The sequence below is a fragment of the Pinus tabuliformis genome, chromosome Q, assembly GCF_031772625.1.
Source record: "Pinus tabuliformis cultivar Carrire ecotype Pingquan chromosome Q, CPIR1, whole genome shotgun sequence".
Classification (NCBI taxonomy): domain Eukaryota; kingdom Viridiplantae; phylum Streptophyta; class Pinopsida; order Pinales; family Pinaceae; genus Pinus; species Pinus tabuliformis.
Window position 1 is genome coordinate 753,903,322 of NC_142296.1, and position 17,801 is coordinate 753,921,122.

Consider the following 17,801-nt stretch of genomic DNA (forward strand, 5'->3'; position numbering starts at 1 on the left):
GCAATTTTGGGTGTGGGGATTGGACAAAGTTTCTGCAGGGGGTTCCTTGGGGCGAGGTAGGAGACAGCGTTGATGCCTTTAACTGAAATGAATGGTCAGGAATGAAAGATGAGGAGCTAAAGAGAGCAAACAATCACTTTGAATTCTCTTTAGACAGAAGAAAACATTGAAATTAAACAAATTTAAAAGCAGAGCATGGCTAGCATGAATTCATACTTTAACACTTCATTTGTTTAATGTGCAACAGTAAAGAAAGGAAATGAATCACATAACAAAGCTTACAAGAACATTGAGAAACACACCATCAACACATGAGTCCACAAGAATCCCAAAGATGACTGCAAAACCCTGGTCTTCCTTAGCCAAAAATTGCAGAGATACAGTGAAAATATACAATGATAGCTTATCCCTCAAGAGTTCCTCCTTCCAACCCCTGAAAATGATTAAGAAAATACATAATATAGGCAAGCCAACCTCTTCCCTTGCCTCTAGGGGTCGAGCTCATCCTTCTAGGAGTTGTTTCAACTAATTCTAAACTGAGCACTAAAATCTAGGCAGTCAAAACAACTTGCCTCTATAAGCTAGGAAACCAATCCATTCATTAAATATTTACCCTTGACATGAATGAATCTTCTAGAAGTGTTACAAAAGGGTAAAAGTGTCTTAGAGTTACAAAAATTACATCAAAGATAATCATCTTCAACCCCAAAAAGTCAAACCAAGTCAAACTGTGCTTTTCCGAGCTATACAGTGAAATCTGGCAAAGTCTGCTCAACGGGTCGTGCCCCCTGCTCAACGGGTCGCGCCCCTTTGGAGTGATGTTTGAGGCACTTCCCAGTGTCAGAATCAGGTGCAGGATAGCTCGTTGGAAAGGTCTTTGAGTCTACTTTCCAACCCAACTGGAATTTTTCAATTTGGAGTTCATTTGCCCTGTCAAAAATCAATTCTCCCAAGACAGCTTTCTGCAGTTCAAAAAAGTGGCAGAAAGTCAATTTTTTCATGTATTTTGACCTTCTGGAGGCCCAAAACTCCATAAAAACTCAAGTCCATCCATGGGCATATGTAACTTTGCATGACAAATCTAGAAATGCTGAGTTTTTGCAAAAAGGAGCTGCCATGACAAAGGGTCTCACCGAGGGTGAGACCCGTTGAGGAGCCAAAACCTGTAAATTTCCAAAAAATGCCAAAATTACCCAAAATTCTCAAAATTTTTTGGGATTTGAGCTGTGGCTAGGCTATTGAGTGCCTTGATCCTTCAGTGAGGCCTCAGCCAAGATATGGAGGGGATCGGGCCTCTTTCTCCTTTTTTTGTGCCTTGGCCAACCGCCTTGGATCCGGCGATTCTAATTTTGAAATTTCTCTAAAACCATGACACCTGTGCAAAAAGTGAAGGAGATTTTTCTTCTTTGGCATGTTGTGGACAAAAATCTCTCTCAGTTTTCCAAAATTCATCTTTTATTGCTCTGGAACATCATTTGAGTGCGACTTGTCCCGATGTGTGAAACAAGAAATTTTGTCGAAATGGAGCGAAATGAAGGGGATAAGAGGCTTCTAAATTCTTGGGGAAATTTTTGGGAGTGGGGAGGGATGTTAGGAAGCAGGGGAAAGTGGAATCTCATAGGTTGAGTGAGGGGAAGGGGTCCAAAAGGGCAAAACACAGGCCAAACCTAGAAAATTGCCAGGTTGTACCTAGAAACTAGGGTTTGTGCAAAAATGAGGAATTTGGCGGATCTAAGGGATGGGAAGCATTTGGTAAGGTACTTTAAGGATAGGGGAAGGTGTATGAACATCAGGATACAAGTTTTGCCGATGATTTGACCGTCCAAGAGAAATTATCTTTCAAAACCCTAGGAGAGGGAAATGACCTTGCCTAGGCACAACTGAAGCATGAACAAGATGTAAAATGACTCATTAGACACTGACATGATAATGACAACCCTATGAATGATGATAGACTCAGCTGAATGATGACATGGACCGCCATTTGGACAACTTTGAGAAGAGTGAGACCAACCCCAGACCTAATGGCTAGTGACCAAATTTTGCTTGAAAACTCTTTGAAATGACAAAATTTGATTTGGAAACTCTGAGACCACTTTGTAAGAGCATATTTGATCACTGGAGGAAGGCTGGGAAGACTGACACTAACATTGGCTCCAATGGGGATGGTAGCTCCTTGGAGGTGCCAAGAACCTTAGACATCTGGGAGAGCAGACCAGTGCTTGCAACCATTGGGCGATGGAGTCATTATTTACACCTTTGACACAAAACTTTGACACATTTATTGAATGAAAACTTGATTGAAAACTGACTGAAACTTAACTGAAGCTTGACTCAAACCGACTCGATGGCAAACTGAAATAACTTGAAAAAACTCACTCAATAGACCAAACACAAATGACTCATGACTACTTAACTAAAACAAGAGAAGGGCAGCAGTCCATCAAGATGTGAAATCATGATGACAACCACCGGTGTTTCTTACAAGACTATATACATCAAACTATATCAAAATGCCAATACAACCAATCAAGCAGATGCCTTCTTGATTGATTCTCCTGATTAGATCTCATGATCAACAATAGATACTGGTAACTGGGCATCCAAAAACATAGTTGACCATATTCTCCTTCATCACTGAATACTGCAATAATCACCTTCACTGCTGACTGTAACAAATCTGCCATTGGATCTTGAAAAACATGAAGCTTTGCCACTGCCACCTCGTGCTGAAAGATCAAGGTGTCCTTTGTTTCAAATTCTGATATGCCTTCATCATGTGCTTCAGTAAAAGTATGTTCCTGGTCCTCAAAAAATTCTGAACAAGTAGATGAGCAGATCTCCTCTTGAAATAACATTTCAAAACATGAGACATATGAGGAAGAATCTGAAATGGAATCCTGAATGCTATGATCTTCGGTAGTATGACAATATGGTAGGTCATCTTCAAATGATATGACAATCGGATTATCATCTTTGTGAAGGAAAACATTATCTATTTGCTGATCTACAAGACAATCATCTTCTTCAACAGAGGAAGAAGTTTCCCCAACACTTTCCTGACTATGTATGCATTGCAAATCTGTTGTAGCTTGGGATGTAACAAGACCTTTCAAAAGCAGATCTATCTCCTCTTCAGACAAAGGAGACAATGTCTTTTGGTTTCTTTTGCTTAAACAATAATTATCTTCATATGACAAGGCATTCAAACTATCATTTATTACTGAGTTATTGAAAGGAGATTCATCACTTACTTGCACAAAGATCTCACCTTGTTGTTCATGAACATCTGAATCCAAAACTCTGTCCATGATCTCAACAGTAGAGCTCTCTTTGATGGGCTTCAGCACAAGATATTCCTGGTCATCATAATCTAAATGTTGTTCTGAAGTAGTTGTCCTAACATTATCACATTCTGCAATCAACACTGAACTTACTTGCATACTGCTGTCTTCTGTGGGCAGATCTGAAACAACATTTGCTCTTTCCTCATTTTCAACCATATTGAAATCTTCAGCCTGCTGATCTTGGCAAGTATCCTCTAAGATTTCGGTGTGCTGCTGAAATGGCTTTTCATACAGGGCTTCCATGATCTCTTCATCCATGAAATTATCATCTTCATAAAACTTCTCAAGGCTTTCAATAAAACTATAGGCATGCTTGCAACAGTCTTGAACTAAATGTAATGATGGATAAGAGTCCATATATCTTTCAATAAACAAGGCATGAAAATCCTTTAAACAGTAAATACAAGCAGGCGGCAAACTTTCATACCATGATTGGGCTTTACCTTCCAGAGTGGCCAAGAATATCTTCATCAAGCAATCTTCAGGAAAATCCACCTTTAACTTGCGAATATGCATATGAAATCTAACTAGATGTAAAGTAGCATCCTTCTTACCATCATCATTAAATGTAGGCAAATTCCTTGACCAATCTACCTTCGGAATTTTATTCGGAAAACCTGGTATGTGATCTCGGCTCAAGGGAGCATATCTTCTTGCAATCCGATCCATCTTGAAAAGCTCAAAACTACTGATCTCTCTGCAGTGAAGTCACCATGAAGCATTGATCTCTGAAATTTTCAGTGAAGGCGTCGCCAGTGAATGATTCAGCCTTGTCAGTGTTTGATCGTTGTCCACTATCAACAATCAGATCTGAACTTGATACATGTACTGGGGTAAAATGCAAATGAAGTGCTATATTCACAAGCTCACGGAGATTGACTGAAGCAGCGTTTATCTACTTCCGCTAATGCAAAGCAAAAGCATTTCGAAGGCTACCTGGCATAACTTCAAGCTCCGTCTAAGACTTATGAAACAAACACATCAATCCGCAAACAAGTTTGTTCTCCCCAGTATGGTCGCCAGTATGTTAGCGCTTGAAATTTCACCTCAAGCTGAGAAAGGTAAACCTCAAGGCTACATCAAACCATTTAGCCTCGTAGCTAGCCCTACGGGGTAGGAGAAGGCTCTCTCCGGTCAATCTCGGTAGATCTTCAATGGGATGAGATGACCAACAAGGTAACACTGATATTAGGCTAGTAAACTGATCAAAAGGGTTGATTTGGGGTTTTATGGATTTTTGGTGGCAAATTGAGGAATTGCAATTTTGGGTGCGGGGATTGGACACAGTTTCTGCAGGGGGTTCCTTGGGGCGAAGTAGGAGACAGCGTTGATGCCTTTAACTAAAATGAATGGTCAGGAATGAAAGATGAGGAGCTAAAGAGAGCAAACAATCACTTTGAATTCTCTTTAGACAGAAGAAAACATTGAAATTAAACAAATTTAAAAGCAGAGCATGGCTAGCATGAATTCATACTTTAACACTTCATTTGTTTAATGTGCAGCAGTAAAGAAAGGAAATGAATCACATAACAAAGCTTACAAGAACATTGAGAAACACACCATCAACACATGAGTCCACAAGAATCCCAAAGATGACTGCAAAACCCTGGTCTTCCTTAGCCAAAAATTGCAGAGATACAGTGAAAATATACAATGATAGCTTCTCCCTCAAGAGTCCCTCCTTCCAACCCCTGAAAATGATTAAGAAAATACATAATATAGGCAAGCCAACCTCTTCCCTTGCCTCTAGGGGTCGAGCTCATCCTTCTAGGAGTTGTTTCAACTAATTCTAAACTGAGCACTAAAATCTAGGCAGTCAAAACAACTTGCCTCTATAAGCTAGGAAACCAATCCATTCATTAAATATTTACCCTTGACATGAATGAATCTTCTAGAAGTGTTACAAAAGGGTAAAAGTGTCTTAGAGTTACAAAAATTACATCAAAGATAATCATTTTCAACCCCAAAAAGTCAAACCAAGTCAAATTGTGCTTTTTCGAGCTATACAGTGAAATCTGGCAAAGTCTGCTCAACGGGTCGCGCCCCCCTGCTCAATGGGTCGCGCCCCTTTGGAGTGATGTTTGAGGCACTTCCTGGTGTCAGAATCAGGTGCAGGATAGCTCGTTGGAAAGGTCTTTGAGTCTACTTTCCAACCCAACTGGAATTTTTCAATTTGGAGTTCATTTGCCCTGTCAAAAATCAATTCTCCCAAGACAGCTTTCTGCAGTTCAAAAAAGTGGCAGAAAGTCAAATTTTTCATGTATTTTGACCTTCTGGAGGCCCAAAACTCCATAAAAACTCAAGTCCATCCATGGGCATATGTAACTTTGCATGACAAATCTAGAAATGCTGAGTTTTTGCAAAAAGGAGCTGCCATGACAAAGGGTCTCACCGGGGGTGAGACCCGTTGAGGAGCCAAAACCTGTAAATTTCCAAAAAATGCCAAAATTACCCAAAATTCTCAAAAAAATTTGGGATTTGAGCTGTGGCTAGGCTATTGAGTGCCTTGATCCTTCAGTGAGGCCTCAGCCAAGATATGGAGGGGATCGGGCCTCTTTCTCCTTTTTTTGTGCCTTGGCCAACCGCCTTGGATCCGGCGATTGTAATTTTGACATTTCTCTAAAACCATGACACCTGTGCAAAAAGTGAAGGAGGTTTTTCTTCTTTGGCATGTTGTGGACAAAAACCTCTCTCAGTTTTCCAAAATTCATCTTTTATTGCTCTGGAACATCATTTGAGTGCGACTTGTCCCGATGTGTGAAACAAGAAATTTTGTCGAAATGGAACGAAATGAAGGGGATAAGAGGCTTCTAAATTCTTGGGAAATTTTTGGGAGTGGGGAGGGATGTTAGGAAGCAGGGGAAAGTGGAATCTCAGAGGTTGAGTGAGGGGAAGGGGTCCAAAAGGGCAAAACACAGGCCAAACCTAGAAAATTTCCAGGTTGTACCTAGAAACTAGGGTTTGTGCAAAAATGAGGAATTTGGCGGATCTAAGGGATGGGAAGCATTTGGTAAGGTACTTTAAGGATAGGGGAAGGTGTATGAACATCAGGATACAAGTTTTGCCGATGATTTGACCGTCCAAGAGAAATTAGCTTTCAAAACCCTAGGAGAGGGAAATGACCTTGCCTAGGCACAACTGAAGCATGAACAAGATGTAAAATGACTCATTAGACACTGACATGATAATGACAACCCTATGAATGATGATAGACTCAGCTGAATGATGACATGGACCGCCATTTGGACAACTTTGAGAAGAGTGAGAGCAAACCCTAGACCTAATGCCTAGTGACCAAATTTTGCTTGAAAACTCTTTGAAATGACAAAATTTGATTTGGAAACTCTGAGACCACTTTGTGAGAGCATATTTGATCACTGGAGGAAGGTTGGGAAGACTGACACTAACAGATGGAATTAAGCAGAAAGGGGAGAAACCCTCGATTGCCAATCCCCGACATATCAGGTCAGAGGCAGGCCTGCGCATATAACATAAGGTAAGGACCCCCAGGCCGATGCGGCATCGATGATGGCATGAGACAAGCGACGGACCCCCGAGGCTATGCGACGAGCAATTGCGATATATCACATCGCAACGTCGTATTGCGGAGATAAAAAGGGCGATAGTACATGCACATGCAATCGCCGGACCCGATGGGTTTTATAAACCCGACACCATAATATTTGAGTTCCGGAAAAAGGGATTTTCCCGTGTATAAGCGCTTTTGGGCATAAAAACCGAAATACAAAGGAAAAAGCCCCCAAAGCGACACAGTCGGACCCGACGGGGAAATAAAGGCATGATTAATGAAATTTGAGTTTCGTAAGCGAGATTTCGGGCGGGCCTCAAGCGGTAAATGGTATTGGGTCCGCTCCACCCGATCCCATACAGCGAACGACGCGTGGCTGGAGGAGGAGAGAGGAAAACCACCTTTTTGCGCAGTTAACCTCTGTACCCTTAAGCCACCTGAGATCGCATATTGACCGTTGGATCGGAGATCACCCAGATCGATGGTGGGGATTGTGAAAGCAACCCAAGGCGGACCCGATGCGATTTTAGGGCGATTGCGATAATATTTTGAAGTCCGATAGGACGGATTTTGTCGGGTTTTTGAAGGTTTTCCCGTGTATTAGGGATCTCGCCCAACACATTAATGCAATGCGATATAACGCCTAATGGTGGACCCGATAGGGATTTAGGGGCGATTGAATGGGATTTCACGTCCAGAAATCACGCCCGATAGTGTATTTTGCGGGCCTTCCCTGTGTAATGGGATTTTCTCCATTTTCGGGTTTTTGCCTATGAAACGGCCCCAATTCCTTCTGTAACCACTCCTGATCATCATGCCACGCTGCAGCAGGCGTTTTTACAGGCAATGATGCATTGTGAAGCAACAAAGCCACAGAGGGACAACGAATCACGAAGAAGTGGCCATGGAAGCCAAAAAGCCGGGAAAATGCCTCAAAAGAGCCAAAGAGCACGAGTGAGAGCACAAGGAGGAATAAGCTAGCAGAAGCAGCCAGAGAAAGCTAAAAGCGGAGCTCCAAAAGGTCACTGGAAGGTTTCCGAGGATCACTCGGAGGTCAAGCGAATCACAGAAGCACACAGAGGCCGAGAGAGAGAGCTCGGGGAAGCCAGAGCCAGAGCCAGAAAGCCGAGAGCTTCACAGCCAGGGAGAGATAGTGTTTTAAGCCCACTGTTTCTGTGTAAAACAGTGGAGTCGAGCCAAGAGCTTGTAAAAAAGGACTTGCCATAATCCCAAAGAGCCTAGTTGAGTTGACCAAAGCTTAAGGAGACGTAGCCCAAGAGTTTCAGGTGAACTCCATGTTAAATTGTTGTCTTATGTGTTTGCTTGTTGTTGCATTTGTCTATTGTCATATGAATTTATATATCAGTTTTAGCACATCAACTTACAGTACATAAACAGTTCTAAAACAGACATCAGCATACACCTATATTGTCAAGCACTTATTAATTCCACATTTGGTTAATCATAAAGACTTGGGAATAATTTAAAACTTTGGAAGTGGGAGAGGTTCTTGTAAGTTAGACAAGAAGCCTAAGTGCCCCATTTTCAGATCAGGTGGTATCAGAGCCAGTGATTGATTAACCCACCTTCAAAGAAGGTTATATCAGAATGCTTGATTGACAGGGCAAAGATTGCTTGTCTGAAAGGTGTTTGGGCAGTCAAGGATTGATTATCTAATTGATTGTATGCTTGTTGCAGACTAACTATTTTCTGAGTTGCAGAGGTGAAGGGAAAGCTACTGATAGCTCAGTCCAGAAAGGACAAGAAGGAAGAAGGGCTGAAGGCATTCTTCTATTCCAAAGGACCTCAAAGCAATCCTTGGAGCACAAGACGTTTGTTGCAAAAGGTTGCTTAATAAAGCCCTTTATTAATCTTGTTTGAAGTTCTTTTGTTCATTGGTATAATGACAACCTCTACAAGTGAATCCTCAAATTCCTCCTTCATCACAAGACTCTATGATGGAAACTTGAAGCAAGACTTGTTCATCATGATGGACAAGGTGACAGAAATGTATGAGGATGGAAGGAAGAGCAGCATACTTAGAGAGCAGTTGAATTCCATGAAGGAAGAGAAGCAGTTGCTTTCCGATAGACTGTAGAAAATGGAGAGGCAACTTCATATTGCAAATATGAACCTAAAAAGGATGCATGAGTTGGAGTCACAGCTCTTTGTTGCCAAAGAAGCCTTGGTCAAGTATCAGCGTGAAGAAGAGGTAAACCATTCCAGTTTGTCTTCAAATTCCCTTAAGAATGCTTATATTGGTTCTTTTGAAAAACATACTAGAGGCATAGGTTCCAAGCTAATGTCCAAGATGGGCTATGAAGAAAAGGGCTTGGTAAGCATGCACAAGGTATTGTTGAACCAATAATGGTTGAGAAAAGGCCTAAGTATTTGGGTCCTAGCTATGGACAATCTTATGGAGAGAGTTCCAACGCTGCCATGAAGGCCATTAAAACAGTCCCAAGAAGGAGTTTCATTTCATGTCCTCTACCTCAGAAGTGTGAATATTGTATTCAGGAGGAATGCAATGGCTTGAAACATCTCTTGCAGGATGTAGGTGTTCAGAAGCACACACTTGAGCTAGAGAGTTGTGGAAACTCTAATAGCCTTGAAGAGATTGATGGTGTTCCAAAGGGAGTCACTTCTTCATTTGCTTCACCTCCTCATGAAGGCAATAAAGGTGAAAGAGGCAGGTATAAATCTAGTTCTAAGCATCTTCCTTTTGATTTTGCAAAGCATGATAAATTTCCACATAGATATGGGAAAAGAATTGCATGTTCCTTTTGTGGTTTGGATAACCATCATGTTTCTAGATGTTGGAAGAGAATGGCCACATACATGAAACTTTTGAAGGAAAAGAAGCAAAAAGCCAAAGGTCCATTGGACAAGGCAAATCATGCTATCAAGAGGATGCACATGTGTTGCACTTACTGCCATAAGCAAGGGCATCTTGCTGAAAGGTGTTGGACTCTAAATCCAACAATGCTTCCACAAAAGCTGAAGAAAGTGGAAAGAGAAGATAGCAATAATGGAAATGAAGTTTCCATGGATGATGTGCTTCAGAATGATTCACATGTTGATGTTGATGTGTAGACAAAGGAAAAACCTTTGAACTGGATTGGTAAGAAATGGTTAGAGTTCTTTTCCAATTAAGGATTGCATGTCTATTGATGCATCTATTTGCATTTCTTTGTTGATGAGATGCAAGTTGCAAGTTTCTATCAAGAAGGTGAATGGAAAAAGGTTGAGTAGGAGGCTCACTTTGTTGTTGCAACATTATATTTCATTTCAGCTTCGAAAGTACAATGTGCTTAAGCGAAAGTTGAAGGATGAAATGCATGCATAAGCATGATGTGCATGAACACAGGGATGTTGATGTTTTCCTTGTATTTGAACATGTATGTGTAATTAACTTGAAGGGTTGATTTCTTTGATGTAAACATGCATGTAATGTTGACTTGAGGAAAGTTGACTTGGTCTCCAAGATGGAGATAGTGATGAAATGTTCATCTTTTGAAAGGAGTCCTAATGGTCTTTTTTCTATATGCTTGACTTGAAGGGTCATTTGTTTTAAAGGCATGTTTTGTGGGCTTGTTGTCTAGGCCATCATTTGTATGCAGATGTAAGACATGGAGGTGTTCACAAGATGTGAAATCTGTTTCTTTTGTTGAAACAGGAGTTTAGTCCATCCAGTTATTGTCTGTATTTCTGTTGTTGTTAACAGTTGTTGTTGACAGTTTTTCAAATAGGTACAAATGAGAGTTTTGTGGAGCAGGTGTACTTCACATTTGTTTGAGCCACCTGGGATCAATGATCAAGGCAGAGAAATTCAAACTACCTTCTGTGACCATCTAAGCAGGAGTTCTGCAGGAAGGCAAGGAGGAAGACAATTCTTCCAAAGAGCACCAGCATATCTAGAAAGGAAAGTAGTCAGAGGCTTTGGTTCAGAGGCACTATGCAAGGCAAGTGTATGGAGACTGAAAGAAGAGGGCATTGTTACTCTCATTTTCTGTTCAAATCAGTATATCGGTCTTTAGGAGACCAAAAGTTCTTTTAGTGGGAAAGCGTGATCCAAAATGCATTTTGGAAAGACTCCTAAGTCTAAGTGTTCCTCACAGAGGAAAATGAAAGTCCAAGGAAGTTCCTGGAAATAGCCCCATGGCAGAGATCTTTTCATTCTGAATCCACTACAACTTGAATGGGCAAAAATGGACTTACGATGCAGAGGTCATCACCAAAAGAAGATGCCCATTGTTCCTTAGAAAAAGAGGCAAAATCTCCTAAAATGGACAAAAAAAACCCTTATAAAAGGAAATCGCATCGGAGGAGGTCCAAAAGATGGACTTAAGCATAAAGGGGAGAAACCCCCGATTGTTGATCCCCGACATATCGGGTCGAAGGCAGGCCTGCGCATATAACATAAGGTGAGGACCCCAGAAAATCCTTCCAGCATCTGCCCAATCTGGACTGCGTCAACCCCTCTGTGTCCCACGCTACCTTGTGTCAGCCTTTCTTGGTCTGCATCAACTCTGGGAACCTTTGCGTCAGCTGCGTTGGCCCCTCTGGTGCTCTATGCAGCACTTGGCTGCCTCTGCATGGCCCTACGTGAGCCCTTGCTGACTCTACGTCAGCCTCCCTGGCTACCACACTGCTCGCCCGGCACAATCTCTGCTTTCTCTATTTCTCTGTACTCAATGCCCCTCAGTTGCTTTGTCGATCACGGATTCTATCTCTCTTAGCAAACCTCGCTCTAGAGAATAGAATGACTGATCATCTAGTGTACTACTCCAAGTGACCCTCAAGCCTCTTATACTTTTCTTGTTGACATCTCAACGGCCGAGATTAAGTCCCTAACCAATGGCTAAGATTAGATCTGGCTTGATCCATGTCTTTTGGACCATTCTAACACAAATTCATATTAATACACATTAATATTTTACTTTCCTTAAGTTTAGACTTAGGGACTCCAATAAAAATATTAATTATTTTAATATCCCCTGATCTATTTAGAATCTACCTAAACCCTTTCTGGGTATTGGAGATCTCATGTGCCCCAACCTCTCCATCAAATTTCGTGGCTAGAGCACATCTGATGCTACCCCAAATCAACACTCCCTCTTAGCGAGGACTATGCTCTAGCAATACTCCTCAATAAGTATTACTCTGATCATCCGGCACCGGTACATGTGCTGATGCTAGGTCTTCTTTCCTAACATCCTCTGCACTGGTGCCTCATGTACTACTACCCATGGTTCTGCCACTGCCGCTGTTGCATCTGTACGATAGCTCCATCTGCATCCATGTTGCTACTGGTCCTTTCTCCCAGCACTACATCCGCACTGCACCTCCTCTCATCATGTTGCAACGTGTTGCCCACTGCTGCATTGCAACTCAGTTACTGAGAAGTAAGTAATTGATCTCCCAACTGACCTGCCTGTTGGGCTAGAAACAGCCACTGATGCTGAAGCTCCCTCTGTTGCTGACAAGTGCTCCCTATCTCTGACCTCTACATTGCTACAACGACTCCCTGCATCTCGCACAGTTGCACACCTCTCTGTGCCTTCCTACACTAGTGCAACACGCTTGTGCCTCTCGCACTGTTGCAGCCTGCTAGCTCTGCGCTGTCTCGGGACTCCTGCACTGTAGCTCTCTCTGCTGCTCCATCTGCATCCATCTCTATCCAACTCAGCCAATCTTGCTACTCCTCTTCGGGGCTCCCGTAGCAAGGTCTAATCCAAGAGGTTGGGTACCTCAAGGATCCTGCCCCTCATCGCCTGTAGTCCGCCTGACTACAGCTCGATGTCTCCCCACTTCCGCTCAAGTGGCGCGTGTGCACTCATGGCACAATCATCGTCTATCAAAACATCCTTCTCTACCCATGCTAGCATTGCCTTAGTCTCGGAAGACTCTCCCTTACTCTTCTTCCTTGGGCACTGGTTCGCATAATGACCCATCTCCCCACAGTGGAAGCACTTGATCTTGGAGAGATCTTTCTTCTTCCGCTTCTCCCGCTTTCCCTCAGAGGCTAGGCCACATCCTCCTCCTCCTGCTTGACCTTGACCCCTTTGCTGCTGCTACCTATCTTCGACTGTCGTTTGATCTATTCCTGGCGAAGAGTTGCCCACATCTCGTCCCAAGGTAGGAGAGTCCCTTTGCCCAGGATACTTTGGACAAACACTTCCCAATCTTCTGAGACAGCATTCAAGATTGTCCTCACCATAAGCTCCTGATCCGATGTCGCTCCTATCGCAGTCAACTGGTCTCGAATCTCATTTAGACCTCCGAGGAAGGTGTCAATCAATTGACCCTTCTTCATCCGATACGACCTCATCTGGTTCTCGAGCAGCATTCTTCTCTGCACAGAAGTATGCTGGTACAGGTTCTTAAGAGCCTCCCACATCTCAACTGTCATTTCCTTCTCGGCTATATGTGGTACCACATGATCCTTGACCCCGTCAAGGATAATGCACTTGACCCTCGCCATCGCCTCTTCGTACCTTTCATTTTCATTGGGGTCGACTGGAACAGCTATAACCTTCAAGGCAAAGTTCTTGACACGATTCCTGTCAAGCACTGATAAGATTCTAGCCTTCCAGACTGCGAAGTTCGATGCTCCATCCAACCTATCTTGGTCTCTTACCCTGTGTAGTGCCATGACGCTCCTCTACTTTCCTCCTGGAAGTTCTCTGTTTGACTCCTCTGAGTCTCTACTTCCCGTCTGGAAGTTCTCTTCTGGACTTCCTCTAAGTCTTGATTTCCCTCCTGGAAATCCTTCTGTCGCTTGTCGAGATGTCCCCTACTCTGATTGTCTTGTGCAACTGCACTATTCATCCAGATTCCTCGGCTAGAAACCCTCGATAACAACTCCTTTGGCCCTGCTCTGTCAAGTACTGTTCTGACTACAGTACCTCACCAACTCCACTCTGCAATATTTTGCAGCCTTCTAGACTCCAGCAACTGCCTCTCTGTGAACTGCGTCAACCCCTCTTGGCCCCACGTTGGCTCTGTGTCACCCTAGATGGGTCTGCGTCAGCCAACAACGCTAGCCTCTCTGAGGCTCTACGTAGTTCTTGGTTTCTTCTGCGTGGCTCTGGTTGGCTCTGCGTCACACTTCCTTGGCTTCTATGCTGCTAGAAACAACTTCTGACACCTCGGGACAGTTGTTTTCTGCTACTATTGCTCCACTCGGCTGATGTCTTTTAGTCTTCCTGTGATTTGCAATCATGCTCTGATACCATGTTGAAGTTTCCAAATTTACTTAATTTAGAAGCCCTTCATGCACTTTTCCTGATTTATTCCTACCTACTTGTTATTTTTCTTTAACAAGTTCTTTACAAAGTAAATACTAAAAATAAACCCCAGTGCATGCTCAACATATTACAGATCAGCAACTAAAAGAAGCAAGAACAAAACACACCACATGACACCGTTACTTTTGGACCAATGTCCCCGGAAAAACCCAATGCGGGAAAACCGGTGCAGCTATCTGAGGGTTTTCTTATTAAGCAATATCAGAGTACAATCTGGGTGTCGAGATCGGCCTATCCAACAGAGAATTTCCTTAGCAGTTATACCTTACAGTTTGAGAGAAATCTCCTAGCTGAAACCCCAAAAAATGCTTTCGGCAGCTCTTCAGCACAACACTGCTCCTTCAACCCCAACATCTGCCCAATCTAGACTGCGTCAGCCCCTCTTTGTCCCACGCTGGCCCTGCATCAGCCTTTCTTGGCCTGCATCAGCCCTGCGTTAGCTCTGGGAGCCTCTGCGTCAGCTGCGCTGGCCCCTTTGGTGCTCTGCGCAGCACTTGACTGCCTCTGCGTGGGCCCTGCATGAGCCCTTGCTCGCTCTACATCAACCTCCCTGGCTGCGACACTGCTCTCCCGTCACAATCTTTTCCTTCTCTGTTTCTCTATACTCAATGCCCCTCAACTGCTCTCTCAATCACTAATTCTATGTCTCTTAGCAAACCCTGCTCTAGAAATTGAACTGACTGGTCTTCTGGTGTACTTCTCCAAGTGACCCTCAAGCCTCCTCTTATACTTTTCCTGTTGACATCTCAACGGCCGAGACTAAGTCCCTAATCAATGGCTAAGATTAGATCTGGCTAGATCCATGTCTTTTGGACCATCCTAACACAGATTCGTATTAATACACATTAATATTTTATTTTCCCTAAGTTTAGACTTAGGGACTCCATTAAAAATATCAATTATTTTAAAATCTCTTGATCTGTTTAGAATCTACCTAAACCCTTTTTGGGTATTGGAGATTTCATGTGCCCCAACCTCTCCACCAAATTTCGTGGCTAGATCACATCCGATGCTAGCCCAAATCAACATATGAGACACTCTTACAATCAGAGTATTGTCTCAATCTTTAAGAATCACAAATTTCATGATAGCTCCAAGCACATATATATAAAATAGCATTTCCTCTGAAACAGGGTTTAGAAAGGAGAGTGGCTCTTGAGTATGTTCCTTTAGAATTGCAAATTGCAGATATTTCGACAAATTTTGAGATATTGAGGGAGTGACTAAGCTTGCCAGAGAATTCCTTCCTTCTTAGAGTTATTTAGTTCAAAATGGTCAACTAAACTATAGAATTAGGGATATTAATAAGGCCACATCTTGACTTAGTGGAATTCATGCTTTAGTATTGTATTAATGAATTTAAAGTCTATGAAAGTCAATTTAGAGTTCATTTATCTAGGTTCTATGCACTTATCATTTAAGTCATTCCTTTAAAAGAAAATGTGTTCTCTCCATTATCATAATCCAAGAAGTATTTATCTTCCAAGTTTTCTTTTGCTCTTAGCTTCCTTGTGTTTTTGGTTTCTTTCCGTAATATGGACTAGGCTGGGTTATCATTGGGGAAGGCAAGCTAGCTGCCGGAGTTCTTGTAATATCCAAGGCCAATGAGAAAAATGGAATCATAATAGTGGACATTTGACTGGTCAAACTAGACTGGGAAACAATCCCACGCTAGAGTATACAGCCAGAATGACCTTTTCTTGAGGATCTTGCAATATATATTGATGATTTACCAATAAAGGGAGAGAGTGGACATTGCCTCACTAGCCCTTTAGTCTCTTTGTCTACGGCTGGAGTAATTGCATTGTGCTAGATGCCTCTATTTCTTGAAATAGACCAAAAGAAGGAATTGATAAATCTAGTGGAACTGCACTAGGATAAGTCCCATAGGGCCTTCCATCTGAATGTAATCACGTCTTGAAGATAAAGAACCCAAAACCTGTGGCCAAAGACACTAAAAAATGAAATCTAGTGAGGGAGCTTCCCAAACATTTGTATAAACAATGAAGTCTTCAACAGATCTCATAATAAGCGACATCTCTAAAAATTAAGTGGACTTCCAACTCAGGGTTCAATCCTTTGGAGAAGACAACGCTGACATATCCTTTTCATCCACACATATTTTTAATAGAAATAAATGCATAATCATTTCACATTCAGTTACGTACTAACAATAGTATGAACATCACTATGACACGCAGTACTCACAATTTACTATCTAGACAGATAAGCTTAGATCATAATCCAAGAAGTATTTATCTTCCAAGTTTTCTTTTGCTCTTAGCTTCCTTGTGTTTTTGGTTTCTTTCCGTAATATGGACTAGGCTGGGTTATCCTTGGGGAAGGCAAGCTAGCTGCCGGAGCTCTTGTATTATCTAAGGCCAATGAGAAAAATGGAATCATAGTAGTGGACATTTGACTGGTCAAACTAGACTGGGAAACAATCCCACGCTAGAGTTTACAGCCAGAATGACCTTGTCTTGAGGATCTTGCAATATATATAGATGATTTACCAATAAAGGGAGAGAGTGGACATTGCCTCACTAGCCCTTTAGTCTCTTTGTCTATGGCTGGAGTAATTGCATTGTGCTAGATGCCTCCATTTCTTGAAATAGGCCAAAAGAAGGAATTGATAAATCTAGTGGAACTGCGCTAGGATAAGTCCCATAGGGCCTTCCATCTGAATGTAATTACGTCTTGAAGATAAAGAACCCAAAACCTGTGGCCAAAGTAACTAAAAAATGAAATCTAGTGAGGGAGCTTCCCAAACATTTGCATAAACAATGAAGTCTTCAACAGATCTCATAATAAGCGACATCTCTAAAAAATTAAGTGGACTTCCAACTCAGGGTTCAATCTTTTGGCGAAGACAACGCTGACATATCCTTTTCATCCACACATATTTTTAATAGAAATAAATGCATAATCATTTCACATTCAGTTACATACTAACAATAGTATGTCTATCACCATGACACACAGTACTCACAATTTACTATCTAGACAGATAAGCTTAGATCTGCAGAAAATATACCTTCCAAATCACTGAATAGTAGTAGAGGCTATGCATTATTGATATAAAATACTTAAATAGATATATTCTTCACATTTATTCCTACAATATGTTCCCAAACATCTACAAGAGCGATATTAGTATGATAATGGGAATAACAATTAGGGGATACAAAGCTATTCCCCAGCAAAGGCATTTCATACTAAGTGGTATATTAACGCTGATCTTAGCATTTGGGTTATTGGACTGAGTTTTCAATCATTCCAGCTGAAATGTAATCATGTACAGTAGCAAGCACTTTATCCCAACAGAGGGTTGTTATGTAAGGATACTTTATTCTTTAATAAAAATAAAGTGCAAATCTATGGCAAGATAACTTTCAAGAAAACTGCAATGGTGTACAAAGCTACACACATTCATGATTAAAAATCAAATATTTTCATTGCATTTATTTCTAGAATATTTTCATATACAGCCACGAGAACAATATTCTGACATTAACAGAAGTTGCAACCAGCGGTTACAAATCTACTCCCCAACACCGAAGGAATTTACTACTACATAATGTGTTAATGCTGATCCTTGCATCTGGCTTCTTGGAC

General features: G+C 41.9%; 1 protein-coding gene across 2 annotated transcripts in view; it reads right to left on the reverse strand.

Moving 5' to 3' along the window:
* Positions 1-17,801, reverse strand: part of GSH1 (glutamate-cysteine ligase) — a 406,219-nt gene that overhangs the window by 137,854 nt on the left and 250,564 nt on the right. The gene's annotated exons all lie outside the window — the stretch shown is intronic.